This window comes from Zea mays, chromosome 5 (assembly GCF_902167145.1).
Source record: "Zea mays cultivar B73 chromosome 5, Zm-B73-REFERENCE-NAM-5.0, whole genome shotgun sequence".
In the NCBI taxonomy this organism is placed as follows: Eukaryota; Viridiplantae; Streptophyta; class Magnoliopsida; order Poales; family Poaceae; genus Zea; species Zea mays.
In genome coordinates this window covers 160,729,324-160,748,838 of record NC_050100.1, presented here as the reverse complement: position 1 = coordinate 160,748,838, position 19,515 = coordinate 160,729,324, and the positions used below count along the sequence as shown (strand labels likewise).

The window sequence follows — 19,515 nt, the reverse complement described above, 5'->3', positions numbered from 1 at the left end:
GGCACCGTCCACGTCAACGGCGCAGGCTCATCTTGACCGCTTCTCATCAGCACCTCCTGACGCAGATTAAGTCCATGACAGAATAACATAAGAAAAAAAAAGAAGCTAGTAACTATGGTCTTGATTGGATGACTGCATGTCTGTAATCAGGCTCGCGGCTCGTCCCATCCTGGCTGTCCGGATACGGTTGTTTCGAGGGTACGAGTGGATACAATCAAAATGATTTAAAATGACATATTTTGTATCCGTTTATCCAGTCTACGTCTCTCATGTGCAGCCAACCAAATAAAAGCTTAGCTAAATTCAATGCACGTGGTGGTTCAAGACGAGATAGTGCAGATAACCAATGTAACGAAGAAGGGCCAGGCCGTTGTCTCCGAGGTGGAACTGAGGGAGAAGCATGTGAACCATACTGGCGAAAACGTCGAGCTGCTGCCGGTTCTTGGAACAGCAGCTTCCCAGAATCCGCCTCCAGATGGTCAGTCAGTCAGTCATGACTCACATGGCATGAGCAGATCTCCATGCAACATGCATGCATCAGATAATGCATGCATGCCATCGTTGCGTCATTGTAACAAGTCCGTAGAAATGCAGGAAGGGGAGGAGTCGCTGGAGCTGAGACCAGGAAGAGAGGGATGGTGCTCCCGTTTACGCCACTGTCCATCACTTTCGACGACATCAAATACTCGGTGGACATATGCCTCAGGTAAGCATACATTAGAAAAGACCTGCCTTATCAGCAAGATACAAACCGATAATACTAAACAACAAATTGTATGGCTCTTTGACAGGAAATGAAAGACAAAGATATCACTGAAGATCGTCTGCTGCTGCTGAAGGGAGTCAGTGGAGCGGGCAATACCACACTGATGGACGTGCTGGCGGGAAGGAAAACTGGCGGGCACATCGAAGGAGACATTTCAATCTCTGGATACCCGAAGAAACAGGAGACGTTCGCTCGGATCGCTGGCTACTGTGAGCAGAACGATATCCATTCTCCGCACGTCACTGTTTACGAATCCCTCTTGTACTGTACTCCGCGTGGCTCTGGTTGCCCCCATGAAGTGGATTCAGAAGCAAGAAAGGTAGGCCAAAGATTGTCTCCATCCTGCTAATCGGATCACTGGTAATTAATTATAGTGCTTGGTAATTAATCTTCTTCACGACAGGAACCATCTTCTTGAACCTGGGGAACAAGATGTAAGCATGCACCCTTGCTGACAGCGCACCTATTGAGACCTGGTGGTATATGCTGTGCTGGGCATACTTTGACAAAGAAACTTACTTGTGCTTCGTCTTTCCTCGTGTAGTGTGGCACAAGACAGGACCTTTTCAATTCCTTGGGATTCATGTACGCCGCAGTTCTTTTCATTGGAATCCAGAATGGCCAAACTGTGCAGCCGATTGTGGACGTCGAGCGAACGGTTTTCTACCGAGAAAAGGCGGCCGGAATGTACTCTGCTGTCTCCTCTACCCTACGCTTTTGCGCAGGTAACTGGTTGTTCTAGCCGAACATTTGGATTACAGGAAAGAAGAACGGCTCTTTCCCTTCCTTCATCCTAGAGCTGATGAGTTCTAACAGTTCTACCTTGGAACAGGTTCTCATCGAGATCCCACACATCTTCCTCCAGACAGCCGTGTACGACTACGGCCTCATTGTCTACAGCCTGATTGACTTTGACTGGACAGTCGAGAAGTTCTTCTGGTACATGTTCTTCACCTTCATGTACTTCACGTTCTACGGGATTCGGGATGATGGCGGTCGCCATGACGCCGAACAGCGACATCGCCGCTATAGTCTCGACCGCGTTCTACCTACGCGATATGGAACATATCTTTGCCGGGATGATGGCTTCCTCTTGCACTACGTACGCTACACCCCAGTTTTCTCTGTGCTGCTGGATGCTGAAGCGTACATGGCTGGCTGGCTGGCTTTGTAGAGGATACCGATATGGTGGAGATGGTACTCGTGGGCTTGCCCGGTGGCTTGGACGCTGTATGGGCTCGTCGCCTCACAGTTTGGAGACATCACACACGTCAGGCTGGAAGACGATGGGGAAGCGGTGAAAGACTTCGTCAACAGATTCTTCGGATTCGAGCATGAGAACCTGGGTTATGTAGCTACTGCTGTTGTTGGGTTCACTGTTCTCTTCGCTTTCGTCTTCGCCTTCTCCATCAAAGTCTTCAACTTCCAGAGAAGATAAGGGAGGGCGCTATGGTGCTGCTTCAGCTCGCTTCAGTTTATATGCGTTTCAGCAATGTAACATGATGAGAGAGTATACATTTAGCCTTTGTTTATTTGTAGGAAGTTTGACTTCATTTTTTGTTTTCTGGCCAGTTTGGCCTGTTTTGAACTGAAAGGAGCCCCCCAGTGTAAATTGTATGTAGACGGTGCACAGCTGAGTTCAATACTTGAATGTAAGATTTTTCTCTGACTTGCGTCCTGAATTAAGGCTTCTTGGATTATATAATTCAACTTATGGATTATATAAGCATCTATTGATCTGCTTATGAATTATCATAATCTAGATATCTAGATTATATAATCCACCTAATAATCTGTGTTGTTTATTTATCTCTCAACTTATTTAAGCTGGATTATATAATCTAGGGGTAAACAAACATGATAACTTAAGAAAAAGAAGAAGCTAGTAACTATGTAACGAAGAAGGGTATTCAGGTTCAGACAGATAATTGAGGACGTCCATAAACATTAGACGCAAATAAACTGACCATACAGAAGCAGCATCCCTCTCACTGCTGAAGTGCTGAGTGACGAACAAAATCATAAAATCACTTGTCGAAATTTCTATGCAGAACCCAGAACGGTGCACCGATCGATCAGCAAAAGATCATCAAATCACTTCTCTCGTTAAAATGAATATCCCAAAAAAAAAACTCATGTGATGACATGCTTCAGAGGCTATCCTAAACGCTTTTAGATCGTCCATGCTTACTGTGAATTTGTGATAAATAGATCCTCTGCTAAAAGATACAAGTATGAAGGTAAAATGCAGAAAGATAAGAAAGTGGATTATGGGAATCTGGAGGATGGAAACACTAAACAACATGATGAGTGTAACAGAAAATCTCAGAGTTACATTTATCAAATGCAAGGGCTTGACAAGAATATAAGCAAAGGAAAGAATGTAGGAGCTGATGAAGGTAAAACTGGCAAATCTTATTCCAGCTGTTCTGGTGAAGAAAAGAACAAGGTGCATATAACTGATAGCGATGAGGATGATGATAGTGATCTTCTTGGAGAGGAGCTTATGGCAATGAAAAATTGTGGATCTGGATCAAATAGCCAGAATCTGTGGAATATACCGGCTGACTCTGTTGACAACTTGAATTCTAGGAGTGTAAGCCAGACTAAAACCTCTAAATGCTCTGTCATTATTGAAGAACTTGATACCAATGAGAAAGGTGTTGATAATTCTGAAGAATTGTTTTCCGGCACTCAAGGTAGCTCGATTGTGAATGTTTCGCAAGAGGAAGGTGAAGATCTTTCGGATCAAAGAAAGAAAATTGATGGCGTTATTTTTCATGAAGATAATCAGAAATCTATGCCTTCACCCATTCCGGTGAGAAGGGTCAGTGAACGTCTTAAAAAAGATATGGGTATCAGAATTGAAGAGAAGAACAGAAGAATGGCTGTGAAAAGGAATCTAGAAGGTAATTCTTGTATTCCCGAACCTAATTTTTCCTGTTTAGCTTCTAAAGAAATTATTGATATTAGCAAGAAAATGGGAGTTAATATAAATGAGCAAAATATGGAATCTATTGAGTTACTCAAAGAAATGGAATTAGCTAGACAATGTTTGGGTCAGAAAAAAACTGAGATTTTACAGAAAAAAGAGGTGGATAATATGGTTAAACGAAATGATGAGTATTTCGGGAGTCAAGTCAATGAAGAATCTGAAACAGATGACTTCATTTTGGTCCAATCCAGGAAAAAAAAGAGAATACAAAAAAGGAATTCAGAAAGGTTACAAAAGCAAGGCACAAGAAAATCTTGGCCTCAACAAAAAAATCAGAAACACTGGGAAAATCCCAAAAAGTGTTGATGATATTAATACAAATAAAAACGGTTCAAAATGAAAGGTCTCATTTGGAATTGTAGAGGCATTAGGAAGAAAGGTGTTGCCCCTCTTATGAGACACATGATTAGTCAATATAAATTTCAGTTTATTGGCCTTCAAGAAACTATGATTGGGGACTGTGATGAATTCATCACAAGAAAGTTGGATCCCTCTGGTGATTATTTGTGGCTTTGGTCCTCTGCTAAAGGGAAATCTGGTGGCATTCTTGTGGGTTCTAGAATTGATGATCTTGATGTGGGATCTTTTAAGAAAGGTAATCACATTCTCCAGGTGAATTACTGGGATAAAACTCTGTTATGTAAATGGAATCTTATGGTGATTTATGGTCCTGCTCAGGAGAAATATAAGAATATTTTTTTGAAAGAGCTTGATGAGTTCTGTGACAATAGTAGAGAGCCTTACATCGTGGGAGGAGATTTCAATATTATTCGTTTCTCCTATGAGAAGAATAAAGATCACATTTTACACAAGCATTCTGCTCCTTTTAACGATTTGATTTATAAGCACAATTTGGTGGAAATTCATATGATTTCTGGTGGATTTACTTGGTCTAATAATCAGGCAACACCCACTTTGGTTAAATTGGATAGGGTTCTGATGAGTGGGAGTTGGGAAAATATCTTTCCTCTTGTTAAGGTTAAGAAGCTTCCCAGAAATATTTCTGATCATAATCCTCTTGTTGTTGATTCTGGAAATTTGAGCGCAAAAATGCATTCCTCTTTTGTTTTTGAGATTGGATGGTTAAAACATCCAGATTTTAAACAGATTATTGAGAGGATTTGGAGTAAACCTTGCAGAGCTAAAAGTACCTTAGATAAGATTCAACAAAAATTGAAGTTGTGTAAACAGTACCTCAAAGGTTGGGATTGGAATCTCAAAGGTATAAAAAAGAAGAGAAGGGATCAGATTGCTTCTGAGTTGAAAAAATTGGAAGAAATTGAAGAATCTGATCTTTTGAACAGTAATCAGATTGATTATAGATGTTCTCTTATGACTGAAATTTTAATGATGCTTGATGAGGAAGAGCTATTCTGGAAGCAGAGGGCTCATGAAAATTGGCTTCTTCATGGTGATGGAAATAATGAGTATTTCCACCTTATTGCGAATGGTCGTAGAAGGAAAAACAACATAATTTTTCTTGAAGATGGAGATAGGAAATTTTTTGGGGATGAGAACATTTTGCTTCACGCTACAGAATACTATTCTGGCTTGTTTGGTCCTGCTCCTGGAAATATGTTCCAAATTGATAGGGAGGTTTGGGATGGACTTGAACAGCTGAATGAGTTAGACAATAATGTGCTTTGTGATCATTTCTCTGAGAAAGAGATTAAAGAGGCCCTCTTTCAGATGGAGGAAAATAAAGTTGCTGGTCCTGACAGCATTCCTGCTAAATTTTATCAGATTTGTTGGGACATTGTTAAAAATGATACTGTTAGTCTTTTTCAGGACTTTCATGCTGGGCAGTTGGATGTTAGTAGACTTAATTATGGCATCATTACTTTGCTTCCTAAGATCAAAGAAGCTACCAAAATTCAACAGTACAGACCTATTTGTCTTCTTAACTGCTTATATAAGTTGATTACCAAGGTCTTGACCATAAGAATCGAACCTTATGCTCAGAAATTGATTAGTGAGCATCAGACTGCTTTTATCAAAGGGAGAAATATAATGACTGGTGTTATGATTCTTCATGAGATCATGCATGAGACTAAAAAAAGGAAAGAAACTGGTATTATTTTGAAATTGGATTTTGAGAAGGCCTATGATAAAGTCAATTGGGATTTTTTATTCCTTAGCCTTCAACATCGGGGTTTTGGCAATAAATGGATGATGTGGATGCATATGGTTGTCGAGGGTGGCACTGTTAGTGTGAAAATAAATAATCAGATTGGTAAATATATTAAGAGTTACAAAGGAGTGCGTCAAGGAGATCCTCTCTCGCCTATCCTCTTTAATTTTGTGGCGGATAGCCTCGCTAGAATGATGGACAAAGCCTGTGCTAATGGGGTCTTGAATGGTTTGGGTAGACATTTGATCCCAAATGGTGTGATTTTGTTACAATATGCTGATGATACTATCATTTGTATGGAGAATGATTTGTCCAAGGCTAGAAATTTGAAAATGCTCTTGTACATTTATGAAATGATGGCAGGATTAAAAATCAATTTTATGAAAAGTGAAATTTTTGTGATCAATGGGGATGATGATACTAAGATGCAATATGTGAATCTCTTTGATTGCCAATTGGGCTCTTTCCCCATGATGTATCTTGGGGTCCCTGTTAGTCCTTCCCGTCTGAGAATTGCAGATTGGATAAAGTTGGAAGAAAAATTTGACAAAAGGTTGGATAGCTGGAAAGGAAGTTCTCTTTCCATTGCTGGGAGAATTACTTTGATTAATGCTTGTTTATCCAATTCACCCATCTATCATATGTCGATGTATCTCCTTCCTAGCACTACTATCAAAAAGCTTGATATTAAACGGAAAAAATTTCTGTGGCAAGGTGGAGGAGATAGAAAGAAATACCACCTGGTTAAATGGGATAGAGTTTGTGCTAATAGGAAAAATGGTGGACTCGGTATTAAGGATTTGAGAGTCATGAATATTTGCCTTATGTGCAAGTGGTGGTGGAAACTTGAATATGAAAATGGAATCTGGCAAGAAATTGTGAAAAAGAAGTATATTCATGGTGACAGTATCATGAATGTTAGTCACAAATTGTTTGATTCTCAGGTCTGGCACGATCTGTTGAATATAAGAGATCACTATGCAATTGGAAGGAAAATTATCACTCGATCTGGTGATAAAACCAGATTCTGGGAGGATACTTGGCTCAATGAGATTCCTCTAGCTATTTCTGAACCAGATTTATATGAGATGTGCGATGATAAATTTATTCTGGTCCAGCATGTTAGGGAAAAAAATGCACAGCTTGATTTTCGTAGATGGTTGAATAATGATATCAGAGGTAATTTGGACAAAATCATGGAAAAATTCCAGGATTTTGAGTTTCAAGAGACAGAAGATTATGTATCCTGGAAATGGGGTAAAAGTAAAGAATTTTCTGTGAAATCTTTATATGATAATATTACTTGTAGTACATATGGTCCATATCTGAAACATATCTGGAAAGGAAAAATTCCTCCAAAAATTAAGGTTTTCATGTGGTTACTTGAAAATAATGTGCTGCTGACCAAAGAGAATATGGTTAGGAGAAATTGGAATGGAAATTCTTCATGTGGTTTCTGTGATGAGTTTGAATCGACCTCTCACCTTTTTTTTAATTGTCATATAGCCAAATGTGTGTGGGGAATGGTTGCTAAATGCTTTAATTCTAATGTTGTTCCTGGAAACTTGCATCAATGCTGGTTTTGGCTTGATAGTAATTTGGGTGATGCTAAAGAGATTAGCACTGTTTGTGTTGCTGCCATTTGTTGGGCAATTTGGAAAGCCAGGAATAATGTGTGCCTTCAAGACATTGTGGTCAGCTCTCCTGTTGAAATTGTGTGTCATGCTTGTGCATTGATCTTTAACTGGGCAGGTTTGAGCAAGAAAGAGCTGCAAGATTTACTTCAGGACGGGGCCAAGTTTCTGCTGAAAGCTGCAAATGCGAGGAATCCTGGGAGAGAACTTCAAGGGCAAGCTGTTGATGATGTCCAGAAGATGGATTTGGAGTAACCGTCGGTCTCTGGATGCGAGATGGCTGTCTTGTGGCTTGGGTCCCTTTTTTTATTGTCAGTCCTGTCTTGACTGCCTTATGGTTTGTGTGCGCTGTGTCGCAGTCTGATGATGTTCTATGGCTCCTTTTGGTTAATATCTTTTCTGCTTGATGTCGTGAATTTAGACGTTGTCTGGTAGATTTCCTTGACCTGAATCAGGTCGGTTATGTTTTTCTTCATGTGTGTGGTTGATTGGTTGCTGTGGCAGCCGGTCCGTACTTTGTATTTCTGTTATGCAAGTAATAGAAATGAAGTTTCTCCGGTCAAAAAAAAAAAGATCCTCTGCTCCCGCAAGTACTGAACCGGATCATCTGAAAGTGTCGAAAGACCAAACAAACTGAATAAATAGTTACTAGCCCTTCTTCTCGTGACCTGTGAGAAACGCTTCATGTGAAACCGGTTGGGCGTCACGTCTTTATTCTCTTTTCCCCCATTGCAACCTTACTCCAGTTGCTTGCTGCCTTGCATGATTCAGATAGCTCTGACTTCTGATTGATATCGGGAATACTTGCCAGGAACAGTGGACGGCTTTTCAATAGGCAAAACCATCTATCTCATAAGGAAGTTGATGAGAGTGCGAGGGAGAGCAAATCTCACAATTCACAAGAAACTTATATATACACAATTAAGGGCTGTAATACATGTAGTACCAGTGCGTTGGCATGCAATCACAATTCACAGATTTACAGTTACAAGCACAGCGTCTCACTGAACTCGCTCACGAGTCACAGATACGTACTGGGGTACCTAAGCTAGCTCACTACGAGTACGTACGGTTAACGTAGAGTTAACGCTCCAAACCAATCGCATTTATTTACAGCATCAACATGCATGTTCTATCACGACGAACAGTTCCAGATTGATCGCAGTTCTTCACAAATCACAACCGAAACAAATCAAATCCACGACGAATTACAAACCGATCATTCATCATTGGTGGGCGGGCGGAACTGGTTGGACCGGCCTTAATCACTCGTCCTTCTTGCCGCAGCAGCAGAAGCACTCCAGGCAGTGCTCGCAGGCCTCGTAGCAGCAGAAGCAGCAGCAGAACATGAAGGCGCTGCAAGCAAGGGAAAGGAAAAAAAAAAAAACTGTTCAGCGTGACGCATCTGACAAACATGAGATTGTGGTGATTCTGCAGATGCAGAAGAACAAGTACGTCTGGATTGTGGTGATCTTACTGACCAGGCATAGAGGAATCCCTTCTCCTCGTGGCGTTTCTTGACGTGCTCCATGGCCGACAGCTTCCGGTCGTCGTCGCTCTGTGGCGGAGGCTCATCCATCGTCGCTGCCTCTTCTCTCTCTTCCCGACAGAAACGAACACTGCAGTGTGCTGACACAAGATGGCTGGCAGCTGGTAATTAGGTAGCTAGTTAACCGAAGGAAGGTGTATCTTGTTCTTGCACCACCCCCTTGTGGTGTGGATGTGGTATATAAGAAGGCTGCCTTAGCTTAGAGCATCATGCGGCTTACAGCCTCTTGCTTGCTATGCTTCGTTGTCAGACTGTTTCAACATCCATTGACAGTGCCCTGTTTTTTTTTTATTGCAGAAATAGCATCTGCCGACTGATCGAGCAACGAGCGCCATTATCTTTATTTTCCTTCTCTCCGTTTATCGTAGCGATAAGCTCGAATGCTCGATCATATCGCGATCATCGTGCTCCCCCACCAACTTCAAGCGATAGTCACTCACGCGCAGACTGCTCACTGGGAGAAGATGCCCTCAAAAATGTCGCTGTGAGATGGGGATGTTTTAGGCCCCTGACAGTGCGTTCGCTCTTGCAAGCTTGTCAGGCCGTGACTGGAACAAGTTTCTGATTCCTAAAAAGAAGCTCTTGCAAGTTGCGGCAAATGGAAACGAAAATAGTGTGTCTCCATTGGCGCCGATTTAGTTACCAAACACTAGAATGAACCGTCCGTCTGACGGTGCTTGACGCCTTTATATGATGTAGGGTCTAATAAAATTGAAAATCTCTAGATTACTGAGTCACATCTATGATAGCCACCACCTATTTGGGTCAAACACCAATAAACCCTAGATCCTTCTTGTGATGAGCAATACCTTGGTTTCAGCTTTACGAGGTGGACGGCGCCTACGGTTTGCGAGTCACTGGGCCGTCTCGCGGTGCTCCCTGCGGCGACGAGGACGGTCCGCGACCTGGTGACAAAAGCGACTTCTTCCATGTGTCGAGCCGAACGGTTCGCGCTCTGGACCGGACGGTCAACGATGACGTAGAGTCGTATTCTTCCTTGCGGGAACCTAGATCCTGCCCCCTGAAGGGAGATCTTAGGGTGCTCCAAGTTGGTAGGTCACCTGGGTCATCCCTAAACGACGTAAAGTCACCTAAAAATTAAGACATCAATTCAAGGAAGAAATCTTGAGTGAAGTAGACAAAGTAGATCTTGTCCCTCACGAGGCATAAGATCGTAGGGTCGTCTTGGGGTCGACAGACTACCCAAGACGGATCTAGACGACGTAGAGTTGAATAAGGGTAGAGGTGGATATGTGAAAAGCAACAAATAAAGCTACGTTACATCTAATCCTAGAGCATGAAAGGTAAATAAAATAGATTGGTTCGATTGTAATGTGTTCGGGAAAATTCTCAATCGGACATACCCCTTTATATTTATAGGGGAGGAGGTCTAGACCTGTTCCTAGACGATAACTGAAAGGAAAATGTGCCCTTGGGCCATTTCTAAGTATTTTGGTGATTGAGTGCCAACGCAAGTGCTTTTGTGTTGATCTATGCAATGTGGTGGACAAAGTGCAAATCATGTCAAAAGGTATGTTTCTAGACTTAGTACTTTATTTTTTGGACTAATGTATTGTGTCTAAGTGCTGGAAACAAGAAAGATTGAATTGGAATTGAGATGGCTCTGTTCTGTCTAAGTCAGCTCGTTCTGGGTGCACCGGACTGTCCGGTGGTGCACCGGACAGTGTCCGGTGCGCCAGGCAGGCTCTTGCGAACTCGCTGCTCTTGGGAATTCAATCGGCGGCGTACAGCTAAAATTCACCGGACTGTCCGGTGTGCACCGGACTGTCCGGTGAGCCAACGGTCGGCCGCGCGATCCGCGCGAGACACGTGGCCGAGCCAACGGTCGGGAGGGGGCACCGGACTGTCCGGTGTGCACCGGACTGTCCGGTGCGCCAACGGCTCCCAGGCGCCAACGGTCGGCTTCGCCAAATAAGGAAGGAGATCCGCACCGGACAGTGTCTGGTGGTGCACCGGACTGTCCGGTGCGCCAAGCGACAGAAGGCAAGAATTGCCTTCCCGGATTGCTCTCAACAGCTCCTAGCTGCCTTGGGGCTATAAAAGGGACCCCTAGGCGCATGAAGGAGTACATCAAGCATTCCTTGAGCACTCTTGATCACTCACACTCCATTCTTGCGCACTTGTTCGACATTCTAGTGATTTGAGCTCCGTTCTAGTGTGCTAGTCTTTTGAGCTTAAGTCTGGGTCTTGTGTGTGCGTAATTGCTGCGATCTTTGTGTCTTGTGTGAGTTGCTAATCCCTCCCTTACTCCGTGCTTCTTTGTGAACTTCAAGTGTAAGGGCGAGAGACTCCAAGTTGTGGAGATTCCTCGCGAACGGGATTAAGAAAAGCAAAGCAAAACACCGTGGTATTCAAGTGAGTCTTTGGACCGCTTGAGAGGGGTTGATTGCAACCCTCGTCCGTTGGGACGCCACAACGTGGAGTAGGCAAGCGTTGGTCTTGGCCGAACCACGGGATAAACCACTGTGCCATCTCTGTGATTGATCTCTTGTGGTTATTGTGTTTTGTTGAGACTCCTCTCTAGCCACTTAGCGATTATTGTGCTAACACTTAACCAAGTTTTTGTGGCTTAAGATTCAAGTTTTACAGGATCACCTATTCACCCCCCCTCTAGGTGCTCTCAATTGGTATCAGAGTCGTTCTCTTCAAGAAAGGGACTAACCGCCCGAAGAGATAGATCCTAAGGGCAAGGGGATTGTGATCAATGATAAGGAGAAGGAGTCCTTCGTCAACGAGCCCAAGGATGACAAGCCTACCGACTCGGGCTCGGGCCACAAACGCAAAGATGGGAAGAAGAAGAAGACGAGACACATCAAGGAGATCGTCTACTACGACGACAGCGATGAGTCCACTTCTTCCCAAAAGGACAACGACGACAACGACTACGACAAAAGAAAGACGGTTAATTCGAACTTTTCTTTTGATTACTCTCGTATTCCGCAAAGTACAAATGCTCATTTGCTCTCCATTCCACTTGGCAAACCTCCTCACTTTGATGGAGAGGACTACGAATTTTGGAGCCACAAAATGCATAGTCACCTGTTCTCTCTCCATTCAAGCATATGGGAGATTGTGGAAAGTGGAATGAAATTTGATAGCTCGGATAGTCCTATGTTTATCAATGAACAGATTCATAGAAATGCACAAGCTACTACTGTGTTGTTAGCCTCTTTGTACAGGGACGAGTACCATAAGGTGAGCGGCTTGGACAATGCCAAGCAGATCTGGGACACCCTCAAGATCTCTCATGAGGGGAACGCCGTCACCTTACTCACCAAAATGGAGTTGGTGGAGGGCGAGCTTGGAAGATTCGCAATGATAAGGGGTGAGGAGCCAACCCAAACTTACAACCGGCTCAAGACCCTTATCAACAAAATAAGGAGCTACGGAAGCACGCAATGGACGGATCACGACGTCGTCCGCCTAATGCTAAGGTCTTTTACTGTACTTGATCCACACTTGGTGAACAATATTCGTGAAAATCCTAGGTACACCAAGATGTCGCCCGAAGAAGTCCTTGGAAAGTTCGTAAGCGGGCGAATGATGATCAAGGAGGCAAGGTACGTGGACGACGCGTTGAACGGTCCAACCCATGAGCCTCAACCCATTGCTCTCAAGGCAACGAGGAGCAAGGAGGCGCTACCTAGCAAGGTGGCGCAAGTTGAGGCGGCCGGGCTCAATGATGAAGAGATGGCCCTCATCATCAAGCGCTTCAAGACGGCGCTAAAGGGTCGCAAGGGACAACCAAGCAAGACCAAGACAAAGGGGAAGCGTTCATGCTTCAAATGCGGTAAGATTGGTCATTTTATTGCTAACTGTCCCGATAATGAAAGTGACCAGGAACAAGGGAGCAAGAGGGAGAAGAAGAAGGCATACAAGAAAGCCAAGGGCGAGGCACACCTTGGAAAGGAGTGGGACTCGGATTGTTCGTCGTCCGACTCCGAAAATGAAGGACTCACCGCCACCGCCTTCAACAAGTCATCCATCTTCCCCAACGAGCGTCACACATGCCTCATGGCAAAGGAGAAGAAGGTATGTACTCGAGACAGTACTACTTATGATTCTTCTAGTGATGATGAATCTAGTGATGAAGAAATAGATTACTCTAGTTTGTTCAAGGGATTGGATAGAACTAAAGTAGATAAGATTAATGAATTGATTGATGCCTTGAATGAAAAGGATAGACTCTTAGAAAAAACAAGAGGACATTTTATATGAAGAGCATGACAAATTTGTAGAGGCACAAAAATCTTATGCTTTAGAAGTTAAAAGAAATGAAATGCTTTCTTGTGAACTATCTTCTTGCCATGAAACAATTTCTAGCTTAAGGAGCATGAATGATGATTTGAATGCTAAGTTAGATATAGCTAGTAAATCTAACTCTTGTGTAGAACATGTTATGATTTGCAAGAGGTGTAAAGATTTTGACATTGATGCTTGTAGTGAACACCTAGTGTCAATTTCTAAATTGAATGATGAAGTGGCTAGTCTTAGTGCCCAACTTAAGACTAGCAAAAGCAAATTTGATAAGTTAAAATTTGCAAGGGATGCCTACACGATTGGTAGACACCCCTCAATTAAGGATGGACTTGGTTTCAAGAGGGAAGCCAAGAACTTAACAAGCCATAAGGATCCCATCTCCGCCAAGGAGAAAGGGAAGGCCCCTATGGCTGGTAGTGCTAAAAAGAACCATGCTTTTATGTATCATGATAGGAGACATGCTAGAAATGCAAATAGAAGTTATGATGCTTTTGATTCACATGTTTATGATTCATATGCTATGTTTGCTTCTAGTTCTTCCTATATGCATGGTAGAAATATAGCTAGGAGAAATGTTATTAATCACATGCCTAGGAGAAATGGTGTTAATGTTCCTAGGAAAATTAATGAACCTTCTACAATCTATCATGCTTGCAATGCTTCATTTGCCATTTGTAGAAAGGATAGGAAGGTAATCGCTAGGAAATTAGGGGCAAGATGCAAGGGAGATAAAACTTGCATTTGGGTCCCTAAAACCATTGTGACTAACCTTGTAGGACCCAACAAGAGTTGGGTACCTAAGACCCAAGCCTAAATTTTCCTTGCAGGTTTATGCATCCGGGGGTTCAAGCTGGATTATCGATAGCGGATGCACAAACCACATGACGGGGGAGAAGAAGATGTTCACCTCCTACGTCAAGAACAAGGATTCCCAAGACTCAATCATATTCGGTGATGGGAACCAAGGCAAGGTGAAAGGCTTAGGCAAGATTGCAATATCAAATGAACACTCTATTTCTAATGTGTTTTTAGTTGAGTCTATTGGATATAATCTGATATCCGTTAGTCAATTATGCAAAATGGGATATAACTGTTTATTCACAAATGTAGATGTGTCTGTCTTTAAAAGAAGTGATGGTTCATTAGCTTTTAAGGGTGTATTAGACGGTAAACTGTATTTAGTTGATTTTGCAAAAGAGGAGGCCGGTCTAGATGCATGCTTAATTGCTAAGACTAGCATGGGCTGGCTGTGGCATCGCCGCTTAGCACATGTAGGGATGAAGAACCTTCACAAGCTTCTAAAGGGAGAACACGTGATAGGTCTAACCAATGTTACTTTCGAAAAAGATAGACCTTGTGCAACTTGTCAAGCAGGTAAACAAGTGGGAGGAGCGCATCACAGCAAGAATGTGATGACCACGTCAAGACCTCTGGAGCTACTACATATGGACCTCTTCGGACCCATCGCCTATCTAAGCATAGGAGGAAGTAAGTATGGACTAGTTATTGTTGATGACTTTTCCCGCTTCACTTGGGTATTCTTTTTGCAGGATAAATCTGAAACCCAGGGGACCCTCAAGCGCTTCCTCAGGAGAGCTCAAAATGAGTTTGAGCTCAAGGTGAAGAAGATAAGGAGCGACAACGGGTCCGAGTTCAAGAACCTTCAAGTGGAGGAGTACCTTGAGGAGGAAGGGATCAAGCACGAGTTCTCCGCTCCCTACACACCACAGCAAAATGGTGTGGTAGAGAGGAAGAACAGGACGCTCATTAACATGGCGAGGATGATGCTTGAAGAATTCAAGACCCCCGAGCGCTTTTGGTCGGAAGCCGTGAACACGGCCTGCCACGCCATCAACAGGGTCTACCTTCATCGCCTCCTCAAGAAGACGTCGTATGAGCTACTAACCGGTAACAAACCCAATGTTTCGTATTTTCGAGTTTTTGGGAGTAAATGCTACATTCTAGTGAAGAAGGGTAGGACTTCCAAATTTGCTCCCAAAGCCGTAGAAGGGTTTTTATTAGGTTATGACTCAAATACAAAGGCGTATAGGGTCTTCAACAAATCATCGGGTTTGGTTGAAGTCTCTAGCGATGTTGTATTTGATGAGACTAATGACTCTCCAAGAGAGCAAGTTGTTGATTTTGATGATGTAGATGAAGAAGAAGTTCCAACGACCGCAATACGCACCATGGCAATTGGAGATGTGTGGCCACAGGAACAAGATGAGCAAGATCAACCTTCTTCCTCAACAATGGTGCAACCCCCAACTCAAGATGATGAACAGGAGGCATGTGATCAAGGGGGAGCACAAGATGATCATGTAATGGAGGAAGAAGCACAACCGGCACCTCCAACCCAAGTTCGAGCAATGATTCAAAGGGATCATCCCGTCGACCAAATTTTGGGTGACATTAGCAAGGGAGTAACTACTCGATCTCGATTAGTTAATTTTTGTGAGCATTACTCCTTTGTTTCCTCTATTGAGCCTTTCAGGGTAGAAGAGGCCTTGCTAGATCCAGACTGGGTGTTGGCCATGCAGGAGGAGCTCAACAACTTCAAAAGAAATGAAGTTTGGACACTGGTGCCTCGTCCCAAGCAAAATGTTGTGGGAACCAAGTGGGTGTTCCACAACAAACAAGACGAGCACGGAGTGGTGACAAGGAACAAGGCTCGACTTGTGGCAAAAGGTTATGCCCAAGTCGCAGGTTTGGACTTTGTGGAGACTTTTGCTCCTGTGGCTAGGCTAGAGTCCATTCGTATATTGTTAGCATATGCCGCTCACCATTCTTTCAGGTTGTTCCAAATGGATGTGAAGAGCGCTTTCCTCAACGGGCCAATTAAGGAGGAGGTGTACGTGGAGCAACCCCCTGGCTTCGAGGATGAACGGTACCCCGACCACGTGTGTAAGCTCTCTAAGGCGCTCTATGGACTTAAGCAAGCCCCAAGAGCATGGTATGAATGCCTTAGAGACTTTTTAATTGCTAATGCTTTCAAGGTTGGGAAAGCCGATCCAACTCTTTTTACTAAGACTTGTGATGGTGATCTTTTTGTGTGCCAAATTTATGTCGATGACATAATATTTGGTTCTACTAACCAAAAGTCTTGTGAAGAGTTTAGCAGGGTGATGACTCGAAAATTCGAGATGTCGATGATGGGCGAGTTAAGCTACTTCCTTGGGTTCCAAGTGAGGCAACTCAAGGATGGAACCTTCATCTCTCAAACCAAGTACACGCAAGACTTGATCAAGCGGTTTGGGATGAAGGACGCCAAGCCCGCAAAGACTTCGATGGGAACCGATGGACACACCGACCTCAACAAAGGAGGTAAGTCCATTGATCAAAAAGCATACCGGTATATGATAGGGTCTTTACTTTATTTATGTGCTAGTAGACCGGATATCATGCTTAGTGTATGCATGTGTGCTAGATTTCAATCTGATCCAAGGGAGTGTCACTTAGTGGCCGTGAAGCGAATTCTTAGATATTTAGTCGCTACGCCTTGTTTCGGGATCTGGTATCCAAAGGGGTCTACCTTTGACTTGATTGGATATTCAGATTCCGACTATGCTGGATGTAAGGTCGATAGGAAAAGTACATCGGGGACGTGCCAATTCTTAGGAAGGTCCCTGGTGTCATGGAGTTCTAAGAAACAAACCTCCGTTGCCCTATCCACCGCTGAGGCCGAGTACGTTGCCGCAGGACAGTGTTGCGCGCAACTACTTTGGATGAGGCAAACCCTCAGGGACTTTGGCTACAATTTGAGCAAAGTCCCACTCCTATGTGATAATGAGAGTGCTATCCGCATGGCGGATAATCCTGTTGAACACAGCCGCACAAAGCACATTGACATCCGGCATCACTTTTTGAGAGACCACCAGCAAAAGGGAGATATCGAAGTGTTTCATGTTAGCTCCGAGAATCAGCTAGCCGATATCTTTACCAAGCCTTTAGATGAGCAGACCTTTTGCAAGTTGTGTAGTGAGCTAAATGTCTTAGATTCGCGGAACTTGGATTGATTTATAGCATACTTGTGTTTATGCCTTTGATCATGTTCCTTATGCATTTTGTTACTTATTTATGGTGCTCAAGTTGTACAAGCACTCCCCGGACCTCACAAGTCCATTGCAAAGTGATGCACATATTTAGGGGGAGATGTGTTACAACTTGACCCTTTGAGACTAACCATGTGTTTGAGTTTGCTTGATTTAGTCTCGAAGGAGGATTGAAAGGGAAAAGGTGGACTTGGAACATGCAAGACTTCCACTGCACTCCGATGAGAGGGTAACTTATTCCAAGTTCATCTTTATGATCTTATTGCCTTTTACTCTTAGTTGAAGATTTTGGTGAGGCAATGGGGTTAAAGGGCCAAAATTGATCCCGTGTTGGTGCTTGATGCCAAAGGGGGAGAAAATAAGGCCAAAGCAACAAATGGATCAGCTACCACTTGTGAATTTTGAAAATAATAGAGTTAGAGTTTTTGTTTTTGTTTGTCAAAATACTCTTAATTGCTCTTATTGTCAAAAGCTGGCTTCTTGTGGGGAGAAGTGTTGATTATGGGAAAAAGGGGAGTTTTTGAAATCTTGAATCAATTTCTCTTGGAATGACTCTCTTTATGTCTTAACAAGTATGTTTGACTTAGAGTTAGGAATTTGAGGTCAATTTGCAAAAACAAACCAAGTGGTGGCAAAGAATGATCCATATATGCCAAATTTGATTCAAAATAAATTTGAGTTTTCATTAGCATTGATAATGCACTTGTTCTAGTTGCTTTATGTTATGTTGGCATAAATCACCAAAAAGGGGGAGATTGAAAGGGAAATGTGCCCTTGGGCCATTTCTAAGTATTTTGGTGATTGAGTGCCAACGCAAGTGCTTTTGTGTTGATCTATGCAATGTGGTGGACAAAGTGCAAATCATGTCAAAAGGTACGTTTCTAGACTTAGTACTTTGTTTTTTGGACTAATGTATTGTGTCTAAGTGCTGGAAACAGGAAAGATTGAATTGGAATTGAGATGGCTCTGTTCTGTCTAAGTCAGCTCGTTCTGGGTGCACCGGACTGTCCGGTGGTGCACCGGACAGTGTCCGGTGCGCCAGGCAGGCTCTTGCGAACTCGCTGCTCTCGGGAATTCAATCGGCGGCGTACGTGAAAGGGAATTAGGCTTACACCTAGTTCCTAAATAATTTTGGTGGTTGAATTGCCCAACACAAATAATTGGACTAACTAGTTTGCTCTAGTGTATAAGTTATACAGGTGCCAAAGGTTGACAACAAGCCAATTAAAAAGACCAATGTTGGGTTCAAAATAGAGAGCTAAAGGCATCCCGAAAGGCTCCCTGGTCTGGCGCACCGGACTGTCCGGTGTGCCACCGGACAGTGTCCGGTGCACCAGGGGACTTCGCACTGAACTCCTCAGCCTCGGGAATTTTCAGAGCCGGCGCGCTATAATTCACCGGACAGTGTCCGGTGCTCCAAGAGGACGCGGCTCTGGAACTTGGCAGCCTCGGGAATTCGCAACGGCTGCTCCGCTATAATTCACCGGACATGTCCGGTGTACACCGGACTGTCCGGTATAACTGCGGGGCAACGGCTACTTCGGCGCCAACGGCTACCTGCAAGTGCATTAAATGCGGGCCAGCGCGTGCAGAAGTCAGGCACGCCCATGCTGGCGCACCGGACACTCTACAGTACATGTCCGGTGCGCCACCGGACATCCAGGCGGGCCCAGAAGACAGAGCTCCAACGGTCAGAACCCAACGGCTTTGGTGACGTGGCTGGCGCACCGGACATGTCCGGTGTGCACCGGACTGTCCGGTGCACCATGCGACAGACAGCCCCACCAAACGGCTAGTTTGGTGGTTGGGGCTATAAATACCCCCAACCACCCACCATTCATTGCATCCAAGTTTTCCACTTCTCAACCACTTACAAGAGCTAGGCATTCAATTCTAGACACACCAAAGAGATCAAATCCTCTCCAATTCCACACAAGGCTTTAGTGATTAGCGAGAGAGATTTGTCGTGTTTTTTTGAGCTCTTGCGCTTGGATTGCTTCTTTTCTTTCTCACTTGTTCTTGTGATCAAAACTCCATTGTAATCAAGGCAAGAGGCATCAATTGTGTGGTGGCCCTTGCGGGGAAGTTTTATTCCCGGTTTTGATTT

General features: G+C 43.7%; 1 long non-coding RNA gene and 1 pseudogene across 1 annotated transcript; one reads left to right on the top strand and one right to left on the bottom strand.

Moving 5' to 3' along the window:
* Window positions 1-306: 306 nt before the first annotated feature.
* On the top strand, window positions 307-2,359 carry LOC103628604 (ABC transporter G family member 39-like; annotated as a pseudogene).
* A 6,046-nt stretch (window positions 2,360-8,405) lies between these two features.
* On the bottom strand, window positions 8,406-9,394 carry LOC109939557 (uncharacterized). Its single transcript, XR_002262038.2, has 2 exons — window positions 9,008-9,394; window positions 8,406-8,882 (listed from the first exon to the last, which is right to left on the bottom strand). It is a non-coding gene; the product is annotated as an uncharacterized lncRNA (long non-coding RNA).
* Window positions 9,395-19,515: the final 10,121 nt, after the last annotated feature.